The following is a 13,145-nucleotide window of genomic DNA, read 5'->3' on the forward strand; positions in this document are numbered from 1 at the left end:
TATTAAATTAACGTAATATATGTAAGATGCCTCCAAAAAATCCGACACAAATCTAGGGTTTCTTTCACGAATCTAACACGGCCAACACTAATAAAAGACAAGGCAAATAAGAAAAACGAACATGCATATCCATTTGCATACGAATGCACACGTAACGCTTATCATGTGCCCGTTAAGATCTTATACCGACGTGTAAATATATAGTAGGTTGCATGAAAATCACGTGAAATTTATAAAATGGGACAGTGTGTCCGATGACTCAGCTTCTGCAGGTAGCAAGCATGAAAGGCTGCTTATTAAAAAAAATTGGATTTGTAGTCATAACTCCAATCATCAACGATCAAAACGTTGATGTTCATTTTTTAAATCAAAATCTTAATTAATTAATCTCATAACATGCACTTGAAATATGAATCCCATATGTGCTAACCTTCCGCATTTTGTGACCGCTCTAGTATCCTTTCGTCTTTAATTGCAAATATATATCAGGATTCCATGAAAGAAAAAGTATTATTATTTCCTCTGTAAGAGAGACTGGCTATATGAATATGATCTTTATTGTGTAAATAAAACATATGTTTACGTTTGCGTTCATATCAATTTTGTATTAAGATTCAAAAATATGTTTTGCAAAGTTGAAAAGAGTTCTCATTATTATCAGTATATTAACGCAGAGACATAATTAACCAGGTCTATATATATATCCTGCAGTAACGAGATTGAGATTGACACAGTGCAAACTTATGTATGGAAAAGTAGGGTATTGAATGTAGATTTTGAATAACCAATTGAGTTTTTTTTTTTTTTTTCTGTTAAAAGGATTTTCACCAATTAAGTTTTTAGAGAATTGATTTTCTAAGATTTAGGAAACCTTTTTTGTTTGTTTAGTTGTCCATTCAAGTTTTTAATATTTTCAGTTCTCATACAAATTATAAACTAGCTATAGGGAATCTCTTTCTTTTCTCATTAGTCATTACGTTGTTTCCCTCCAAAAAACAAAATCTAATTAATTTGGATTTTAAAACAAGTAATTAATTTGGATTTTAAAACAAAAAGCCAAAATCTAAAAAAAAAAAAAAAAAACTTCATATATTCATTCATGGCCTAATCTTATATATGACCTCCAGCTGACTTTTCCGAACTCCTAGGTTTCCTCCGTTCTAAGTCAAGTCAGTTGACAGTAGCTCAGATAGTTTTCATGAACAAGATTGTTTATATACAAATAATTAATATGCAAAAAACTAAAAAATGAAGTAGTCGTCAAAATTCCGTGCGGCATATGGGGCGTAGTTTGATTATGCTTTTGAATGAGGTCATGGGCCACGTGAAGGTCTATGGGGTTAGGTTTGGGTCGCACATGATACAACCAAGGATTCTACAGAATGTTATATGTAATTTATAATAAATATATGTAATTCTTATTTCATAAAACTGAGAGCGTTTAGAATGGAGTTCTTAATTAATTAGACACGCATCTTCTAAACTAACTTGTTTCTAGGTTTACGCTATATAATGCATTCGGTCCAGCTGTGTTCAAACCATTTTTCAAGTAAATTAAAACCATTCTTCATATTGTAATCAAATTAGTCTTATCAGGGGTTAAGAGAACTGATGAAGAAACCCTTATATCAATTATTTCAGTGTACATATGTATTTATATGTCAATGATGAGAAGATTATCTATCTGTAATTCTCAATATGACTCACTATACTGCTCTGTCTCAAGTTTGTAGAGTACTGAAATCTTGTATTCTACTATGGATAATGACGAATAGATACTCACAAGTAGTTACACACACAAAAAAAAAGAAAAAAAAAAGATTCTTACAAGTACAGGTAAAACGTACACATGCTAAAAATAGATTTCAGACACCCATATGTCTGTCTAAACCAAAGTACAGTCCATCATTTTTTCAAAGAAATTAAAAATATTAGAACTTTTTTTATACAAAAGTTCTACAAGTTTTAGTATATATATACAGTAAAATCACTACAAACTGGTATTTTAGCAAAAGTTTAAACATTTTCTTAAACTTTATTTGGCTTTTTAAAGATTTTTTTGGTAGTAGTTTGGGAAAAAAAGAAACATATTTAGAGAAGTTATTTAGTTTTTTTTTCCTAGTTTTAATTAACTATATATGTAACATATAGAGAAGTGATTTAGTTTTTATAGTAGTAATTAACCTTCTATATATGTATTATTAATCTCTATTTTGCATTATTGGATTACATAAAGCTTCATAGAATTAAAATACAAAAAAATATTTATTTCTATTGACTAGTAGTAGTCAAAAAACCAAAAAGTAGTTTTAGTACAGACAATTTTAATTTAATATGTACACGCAATTTTAATTTAAGTTTTGGACTAAAGGTAAAGAGCCTTGCATTTTACTCGAACAAAAAGAAACTAGGGTCGATTTCCTACATGCGAAGAAAACATAACAAAGTCCGGTAACCATTTGGCCAAAGAACTTTTGACATTTGAAAATTTCCTTGAACCGAAGACCATAATAAGATAAATAGAGTTCCTTCTTTACTGTCATTATTCGAACTGAAACTTTCAAAAAAATTTCTTTTTTTTGAGTGCTCAAAATTCAACGATTGAGCTACTCCATTCGGATAGCATCCATTTTCTGAATCTAATATATTCGAGATAGTGATCAAATTCGGCTGTTAAGATGCAATATGATTTTACTAATCATATATATAAACAGATTTAAAGTTTTTTTCTATATGTATATCTAAATCTTATTGGGAAAAAATGAGAAGTTGAATAGTGTTACGTGTTTGTGTAGGCGCATTGGAAATTTGGAATAGAAATGGGCACGGAATCTTTGGTGAGTAGATTTTGGAAATGGGGAGAGCGACAAAAATCTCTGTCAAGAAACAATCCTGTTTTGTCCAAAAAGGAGAGGATATATGAAAAACCACGTAATCCCATTTTACTTCACGCACCCTAGCTCTCCACGTACGTCTATCATTTAATTTTCATCAGCCTATTTTCTCATTTATGCAGAAAAATTCGAAAACTGATTTGATAAGTCGAAGATTGCTTCTGTTAAAGAAACTATTTATGGGTCATAGTACTGTTTCACTCATCTTATAAAAAAATTATGATTCGATTATAACTTATAAGGTAAATTAAAGAATAAATCCAAGTTTACCAAAACAAAAAAAAATCCAAGTTATAAACGTTTTTGAAGATGATTTGTTTTAAAAAGGTAACATTCGAATATATAGTTAAAAAATAATAGACATACATAATTTGGATAATACTATTTCATAGTTAGAAAGTTCTGAATCTTTGACACATAGTTTATTTATGATCATGAATTTAAATAAATCTTTGTAAATTGTATACCGGGTAGATTGGAACAATTAAAAGCATTGCTAGAAGTCTTTGAATTATTGTAAACTCGACATGTCTAGGACCTGATGTTATCTTATCATTTTGCAACTAGTCAAGAGATTAACCTCAACTCCAATTTATTTTAGGATTGATTTTCCTGAAACTGTTTTCTTAATACTTTGCTAAAAACAATAAGATTTTTAATTATGTTATAGGCAATTTAATTAGGTGTAGTTTTCGTGCGTGAATTGCTTTTAGCTGAAAGCTGACCGGTCACATGTCAACCTTTTGTGCAAGTTGGGTGATTCTTCCAGTTTGACTCATCAATTCTACGAAACCCCTTTTTTATAAGCGCCCCACACGAATAACGGTCCATCGAATGGTCTATTTTCAGAAGGTAATAATATTAAAGTTTACATATTCATGCACATGCTTTACCAGTCCTCTCTGCTCTTCCAACATTATCACTTCCTTTTCGCATTCATATGCATTTTCATTTATGCGAATATACTATAAGCATATGTGGCGTATGTAATTAATTTACATACGAGCCATCATGAGATTAAGATTCTTTATGATTGGAGAGATATGTATATAAAGTATTTTATATCATCATTTCATCCGTATTTTGGTTCTTTATTTGCATTTTTGTGACTTTACGATAGTGAAATTTAAGTTTGTGACAAAAAGTTAAGAGACCAATGCTTAAGGTTTTTAAAAGACACGTTAAACTCGATCGTTTCAGACTCATATAAGTTGGAAAAAAACTACAGTTTTATAATAGTATAGAAGAAAAAAAGTTTCTTGCTGGCCACATACATTTCTAATTCTTGATATAATAAAACTTTGAACAAAAAATCAAGTCATGCAAAAACAATTATTTTGTTCAAATGAGATTAAAGAAGCTAAGTTGGTGGTCTTAAGCAGTACTAGGACTATATTTCGGTTTAAATATATATTCGATGACTGAGGCCTAATTATATCTAATGGTCAAAAACGAGCAAAGATTGTCAGTGGTCTGAGTTCTTTTGCTTCACGTTTCAATCGACAATTGGCAAGTTCCAGCGGTACGGGACACTTAAGGAGTAAGGACCATTAGACGCACAAATTCTTGAGTTGTCGACATTCCAACCTTTTTGAATAAATGATTTATATTTTTTTATTTTAAAAGTAGATTGAAAAGTAACCGGTCAAAAGCTTATGGATCATGGTACCGATTTAACTGAGTTTATTACCTTTTTGTAAAACAATTTAATCGTCATAACAAAAATTCTTGCTTTATTTAATAAGAAGATGAAAGTACACTTATACACAAGGAATATCTACTTAATTAGTAGTAATTTAACAAGATATATATACAGTATCTAGTATTAAAAATAAACTTAAACTATAATTCCGACATTCTTCTTTAAGCTGGTACATTTAAATCCGCCACGACAAATTTATATAGTAACCAATCAAATTGTGGACGATCAAGTGCATTGGTTAGAATGTCAGCAATGTTATTGGTTGTGTATGTCTGTATATGCTAAATGAAGAATGTGGATGACCAAGTGTCTTTGTAAGAATGTCAACGTACAATATCTTTCCAAATCATAAATATGTTAGGTCCTTTTGTGAAAGATTGAATAGAGCGGTAATATGAAGTGTCGCTATGCAATCGCAATGTAGAAGAGTCTTCTTGAGGCATCCAAGATCCATAATGGCAAAAACAAATTCTTAACCCATTTAATTTCACATGCTGCTATCGCGTTGGGCCAATACTTAGTTTCTATGAGGATTAAGACACTATAAGTTGCTTCTTAGTTTTCCAAAATATAGGAGAGTCACCAAATCAAACATGACCACATGCGAGCTTAGTAATCTTTATGTTAACAAACACGTTACCTAATCAGAATCACAATATAAATATCCTTAAGTTGCAATCAGATTTAAGCAAAATGTCTTGACTCATGCTCTATTTCAAAATCGCACCACACTAAATACCACTTCCTAGTGAGCACTTCTTGAAAAAACTGAGACAGAACATTTTCTATGTAATATTATACTTAGATTAAGCGCCGAACAAGTCGTCCTTGTTATTGGGTTTCTTGTATAGCAGATTTACGACTGAGCAGATTATCCTACTACTATTAAGAGCATGTTTATTTTTGTCTCTTGACTGGTGAAGACATAACCTAGACTACAAAATATATTTTGTGTCATACATTTCTTTGATAGAATAAACAATTTCATACGACTTTTGTTCTTTTAAGAGTTTAGACTCTAAATGGTACTTGTTTGGTCCATATTTTTTTATTTGTTTTTTCTTCTTTTATGAGATAATTATAATGGTATATCTCATGTAATCAGAATTTGTTTTCTTAATTTAAGCAAATAGTCTAATACGATATATAAACAACGATAGGTTAGGAAGTTGTCATGCTCACAATTAATGTTCAACGAATAGATGATACAGTATCATTCTATATTTTGGGTGAGCCAATTATTATGCATTTATTATATCCTCCTCTATAGAGATATTATTGTGGATTATTTTTAAAATCAAATTACTACCGAGTAATACTTTAAAACGTCTGATCAAGTGGATTGCGTCAGGTTGATTGGAGTTGTTACTTCGATTACATAGATGCGTTGCTGATCACCACAATATATTTTATCTAGATATTGAATATGCTCGAAAAAAAAAAACGATTACTATTGAGTTTGATTACAAAAACAAAATATTACAAGTTGTACAGTTTTTATTTTTACCAATCACAAAAACGTTACCAAAAATATTACTCTTAACATTTTTGTACAACTTTGCATTGTAACAGTTTACCGTTCTATATAACAGCTTACCGCTCCAACTAACAGTTAAAATTTTCTGTTAGCAATCAGACCCATTGTGTTAGTTTTTTTTGTTGTGGTTATGGTTAAAAACAAAAATAGTGTTGTCTACAATGAGGAGATTTAAAACTGAGCTTCATAGCATTTATATATAAATAAATATTAAATTTTAGGGATTTTCATATCAAAACCAATTAATAAAAGTAGATTGATTCATATATTTTATATATTATTATAATTTATATCTCACTTTTGGTGTGAGATTCATAGTATATTTAGTATTGAGTTGAGATAATGACCTTTCCCTTATAATGGCTTTGGAAGGTGGCGAGTGAGCACTATGCAACCTTTTGTTACATTGTTTCCAACTCATATTTACTATCGCCTGGAAAACAAGCTAAATTACGAAGAGATATAAGCATTTTGAGACGTGGACGAACCCATTGCATAATGGAGTCGAAGGAAGACAAAAGTTGAGCCAAAACTTTCGCATAAAAATATGACCAAACTTTACCAAAATAAGGGCATTCAAATAACAAGTTTTAGTTGGATTCCCAAAAATTTTGAAAAAAAAAAAGTGAGTTCGATTTGCAATTAGGTCATCGATTGAATATTTTGGGACCTATGAGTAGATTATAGAATTCCATAGATGGGATATTCTTTGTTACACACAATAGTAGTTATCTTTTCATTAATGCAACTTTTGAGTCTTTTACGCATTTGAAGAAACTTGATTAAGACAAGATGAGAAAGACAATCACAAAGAACGAAGGAGAATATTAAGTCGAGATCAATTAAACTTTATCATCTATGCCACTAAACTATAACGCCCAATGATCTATAACGTCTTGAACTTTTATGAGTGCCCATATCTTTCAAAATCCTTTAAAGATGCCCTCTTTTGTTATGTTCTTTTTTCCTTAACATAGACGACTTGGCTGTTTTTTTTTTCGAACAGAAGGAAAATGTGATAGTATGTCTACTTGTATATTTCTGATTCAGTAACGCTTCAAGTCATTAGATTATACATGGGATAAAACATCATATCTTATATAATAAGAGAAGGTTTTTCCTAACTTTGCTTACTAATGCGACATTTGACACTCTACTTTGATGACACATGTACTTATCATTAATTGTAGTTTGACTAAAATAATTTATTAATAGATATATTAAATATTTAGAAAAATAGTCATTAAACTTTGAAATTACTACATATTAAACTACAATTTTGAAATGAATTTTCTTCTAGCATAATTGCAACTCCCTTAACTAATTACAAAATCAAATCTTTAGAATTTTGACATGATATTATGTTTTATAGTTCACTACTATATATAATCCTCCAATTTTATAAGAAATTTTTCCATCTTTAGTTTTTTTTTCAAAACCTTAATTAATTAAAATAATTTTGTATCAATATTATATGATTAAAAAATTAAAAATATGTTAAAATTTGATATCTTACTTTTGCTCATATTTTAACAGTTTTTCTTTTTCTATGTTATTTATGCATGTATATATTAATAAACATATCATATCTTATTTTTACAAAATAATTGTATGATAAAGTAAATTAAAAAATAATTTGTTGATATAAACTCATACATAATAGTTCCAATTCATTTTATTTTGTAAGTGACAAACTAATTTGTCTTCTTATAAAATCATATGAATTTTAATATAAAAGTTTTTTTTTTTTAAATCCCAAGGACAACTTCTATCTTTTAAATTTATTGTGTTTTACCCATATAACAACATAAGATATATATACATGAATATAGTGCAAAATGATGAGAGAATGATTATTTATAAGATGGTAATGAAAAATTGATAATCGAGATGTATTTAAACAAAAAAGAATAACAGTGTAAGGTTCATAATCTAAAATTAAAATTTAGAATTAAGTGTTTACAATAATTTTTTTTAAACTCATAACAACAACAAGAAAAAAACTTAAAACTAAACAAAACAATATCTAAGATACGGTGGAAGGGGATGAAGAAATGAGAGAATGAAAGAATGTATATATTTATAGGATGAGAAGTGATGGAAGTTACAATTTAAAAATAAATTGTGGGAGTTAATTTTTAATTTATTTTGTGTTGAATAAAATGGTGTAGAGAAATATAATTAATTTATATATATTTATGATTTCAGGTTTGTAAATAAATTGTGGGAGTTAATTTTTAATTACTTGTGTGTTGAATAAAGTAGAGTGGAAAAATATAGTTGATACATATTTTTTTTTTTTCAGTTTTCTATTAAACTGTGTGTTAAATAAGTTATTTATTATTTATATAAATTTAAAAAAAAAACTTATATTGCCAAGTGGACCATTAAGGAAAGAGTGAAACCTTACTTTTATATATATGATTCCTAAGTTTTTAGTTTCATTTATTGTTGCCATTACATCACATATAAATAATAATAATTGTTATATAATATTAAATTAATTATATAAAAATATTATGGTTTCAATTTATAAAAGCTTATAACATTTATAGGGGTGTCAAAATGGGTCAAAATTCATGGGTCAACTCAACTCAACTCAATCCATGAACCCTAATGAGTTAAAGTTTTTGACTCAAATGAGTTGATGGGTCAAATGGGTTATTGGGTCAATTGGTTTGATGAGTCAAATGAGTTGGGTTGTAATGGTTAATGGTTTCAATGGTTTACCCAATTAACCCATCAAGTTTTGTAAAATTGAATTAAACCAAGTAAAATCTCTAAACCAATGCCAATTTAAGCTTAACCAACACATCTAAACCAATTTAATAAAATCAATATTTTTCCAAATTTCTTAAATATACAAGCGATGAAATTGAGAAAAAGTAAACTCGTAATTTTTCTACCAAAAAACATAAACCCGTGATTTTCCCGCCAAAAACGTAAACCCGTGATTTTCCCGCCAAAAACGTAAATCCGTAATTTTCCCGCCAAAAACGTAAACCTGTAATTTTTTTGCCAAAAACGTAAACCCATGATTTTCCCGCCGAAAACGTAAACCCGTAATTTTCCGCCAAAAACGTAAACCGTAATTTTCCCGCCAAAAACGTACACCCGTGATTTTCCCGCCAAAAACGTAAATCTGTAATTTTCCCTCCAAAAATGTAAACCCGTGATTTTTCCGGTAAAAACGTAAATCCGTGATTTTCCCGCCAAAAAAGTAAACCTGTAATTTTCCTGCCAAAAACGTAAACCCGTGATTTTCCCGCCAAAAACGTAAATTCGTAATTTTCCCGCCAAAAACGTAAATCCGTAAAAAGTGGAAGCCGTAAATATTCTAAGTTTGATGATAATGAATTAATAATTTATTAATAATGATAATTATTTATTATTATGAAATAATAATAATTAATTAAATTATTACTTAGATGGGTTAACCCAATTAACAACTCAACCCATCAAATTAAATGAGTTATGGGTTGACCCAACCCATTTAACAAAATGAGTTGGGTCAACCCATAACTCATTTAACCCTAAACTCATTTGATTATGAGTTGAGTTGAGTTGGGTTACCCATTTTGACATCCCTAAACATTTAACTTAGAGACATATTTTCCCTACTTTTTCCCATCATTTGAAGTTAAACATAAATAAAACTATATTTATGCTAAATAATAAAATAAAAACAATTAGAATTTTATTTCACCGGCTTATCTGTTTGGAAATCTAATAATAACAATTGTTTGACATTTCATTTATTATAATGAAAAATAAAAATATTTATTTCTATTCAACCCATATTGAAACTCATGTGTAATGGATTCATGGAAATATCTAATAAAAGATAAATATACATTTTTCACGAAAAAACATGCATTTTTCACAAAAAAACCCGAAAAATAAACTATAGTGCATTGAAAACTCTTAAAAACTAAATTATCTTTTTTAAAGACATCACAATTTGTAAACATCAAAATTAATATTTTTAATTACTTTCGAGTTTTCTATTAATAATTATAGATAAATTTTATATATAGTTTGTTTTTTGAAAAATTCTTTCTAATGCCCTTTTCATGATGCCCTTTTTCAACTCTACCCTTTTGTTTTATCTATTTTTATTTCTACCCTCTCTAAATTTTTAATGAGCATTTTACCCTTATTTGGAAATTATTTTAAGTTAACAAAATAAAATATTAATATTTTTTTGCTTAAAATATTCCAAAATAAATTTCTCGCCAATAATTTCCTGCCAAAAAATTTCGAAAAAAAATTTCCTGCCAAATTTTGTTTTCAAAAATATTTTTCCCGCCAATTTTTTTTTTTTGGCGGGAAATAGATTTACAAGGGATTTTAAAAGAGTTTTAAAAGATTTACAAGAGATTTTAAATGGGTTTTATAAGATTTACAAGGGATTTTAAAAACGTGATTTACAAGGGATTTTAAAAGGTTTTTAAAAGATTTATAAGGGATTTTAAAAAGGTTTTAAAAGATTTACAAGAGATTTTAAAGGGATTTAAAAGAGTTACAAAGGTCTTTTAAAGATTTTTAAAGGGTTTAAAATTGTTTTAAAAAGATTTTAAAATATTTACAAGAGATTTTAAAAGGGTTTTACAATATTTACAAAAGATTTTAAAGGGATTTAAAAGATTTACAAAAGATTTGTAAAGATTTTTAAAGGGTTTAAAAGTGTTCTGAAAGATTTATAAGGGATTTTAAAACCTTTTAAAATTACTTGTAAATTTTTTAAAAGCCTTTTAAAATCCCTTATAAATCTTTTAAAACTCTTTTAAAATCTCTTATAAATCTTTTAAAACCCTCTTAAAATCCCTTTTAAATCTATTTACCACTAAAAAATATTTACAAGGATTTTTAAAATCATTTTTTTGACTGAGGAAAAATTTGTTATGAAAAAAATTTTGGCGGAAATTTTTTTTTTGGCGGGAAAAAAGTTTGGCTGATACTTTTTTTTAGACGGGAAAAAAAAATTTTGGCGCCAAAAAATTGGCGGGTTTAGTTCAGTTTCCAATTACATGTTTCTATTAGATGAGGGTAATTTGGTCATTTTGTTTAAGAGAAAGGGTATTTTTTAAAAATGGACAACATAAAAGGGTATTGTTGCAAAAGGGTAGTGAAAAAAGGGTAGTTTTGCAAATCTCCCTTGTTTTTTTAGTACACTTATCATATTTTATATGACTTTTGTTTTCCTCAAAATTGACATTCTTAGATCTTTAGTTAAGTTGGTAGATTTTCCTTTGAAACTTAACTTAAATTATAGGCTTTAAATTTTTAAACGTGAAGAAGGTTCATCTATTTTTTGACTTTCAAGACAATTGATAATACATGCATATTCATTTTCACAAAAAAAAAAAATACATTCTTGAATATTTTAAGTTTTTATATAGTAAAATATACCGTTTTCACAAAAAAAAAAAACAGTTTTAGTGCATTGAACATTTTTAATCAACTAAAGTGTCTTTTTAACACATCATAATAATTTGTAAACATCAAAATTGAAATTTTATTTAATTTTGAGCGATATATTAACAATTTTAAAATAAATTATATATATAATTTAACGTCTTTTAATATATTTATCAGATTTTATATGACTTATTTTTTTTGAGCCGACATATAAGATCTTTAGTCAAGTTAGAAGGTTTTTCATTGAAAGTTATCTTAAATCATAGGCTTTAAATTTTTAAATGTGAAGAAGGTTCATCTATCGTTTTGACTTTCAAGAAAATTGGTAATACATGCATTTACATTTTTACAAAAACAAATACTGAATAATTTATGTTTATTTTTTTGGAAGAAAAACTTACTGTTTCACAAAAAAATAATTTAAAATTGAATGCATAACTTTTAATCAACTAAAATGTCTTTGTAAAAAACATCTTGTAAACATCAAAATTGCTATAATTAATTATTTTGAGCGATATATTAATAATTATAAATAAATTTTATATATAATTCAATATAAATATTATTTTATATTCAAAATTAAAATCGAATATATAATCCACGCATCGCGTGGACAACTTCTAGTATAATATATGTTTGAGATAAAAGCTTAAAACATCAGTTTAATCACTTTTTATATATAAACAATTTAATCATATGTTGCGACGCGATTGATCATTATTGACGTAACACATTTTATATATATTTTTGTTAGTTTAATATTTAACTAATTTGATTAAATGAATATGAAAATGTCAAGTGATACTTATTTCAATCATTTGTACCATTGGTTGACCAAAAAGAATTATTTGTACCGTTTGCTTATTAATACGTTTATGATTTTAGAAACTTGATTGGATCAGATCTAAAGACGACCCAACCCCTTTAATTTTTCTTTTTGTCTCAACCAACCCATTTAATTTAGGGACCTCGATTAGTTATTGTCACTTATTGTTTGCAAATATATACATGTTGGCACGTTTATATATATAGTAACTATAGTGTAATTATCACGTGCCTGGTCGGCTGATTTTCCATATTCGGTTCAAATGATGATTGTGAAAATGGCTACCATCAAATAAAAGGATCATCTATAAATTGTTAGTTGAGTCTATTTGATATTATTATTTAAATGTGTATGTCCGATTCTTTGTTTGACATCATGTATTCATGTGCTAGTTTAAATTTCAAAACCCTTTGAAAAGCACTATTAAATTTTTACTCAGAATGCCGTCAAAAAAAAAAAAAAATTTTACTCAGAAATGAGGAAGGTATGGAGCATAACTTACTGACTTTAAAAGTAAGAAAATAGAAAGATCTCAAAAAGGAACACAGTTCAGTTAGTGAAAGAAGATAGATTTCATTGTCCAAATAATCCCTCATGCTCGTCCGGTTTGAACTGTGCTCTCCTAAGCTTCGGCTTTTGATATTGAGTGTAATATATAGTGTTCGTCGGTGAACATATTAATTGACGCTAAAATATTAATTGATGCTCGATCGCCTAAACATTTTTATTTTCGCTTTCCATATGTACCACATATAATCCATACAA

The sequence above is a fragment of the Arabidopsis thaliana genome (genome assembly GCF_000001735.4).
Source record: "Arabidopsis thaliana chromosome 1 sequence".
Classification (NCBI taxonomy): Eukaryota; Viridiplantae; Streptophyta; class Magnoliopsida; order Brassicales; family Brassicaceae; genus Arabidopsis; species Arabidopsis thaliana.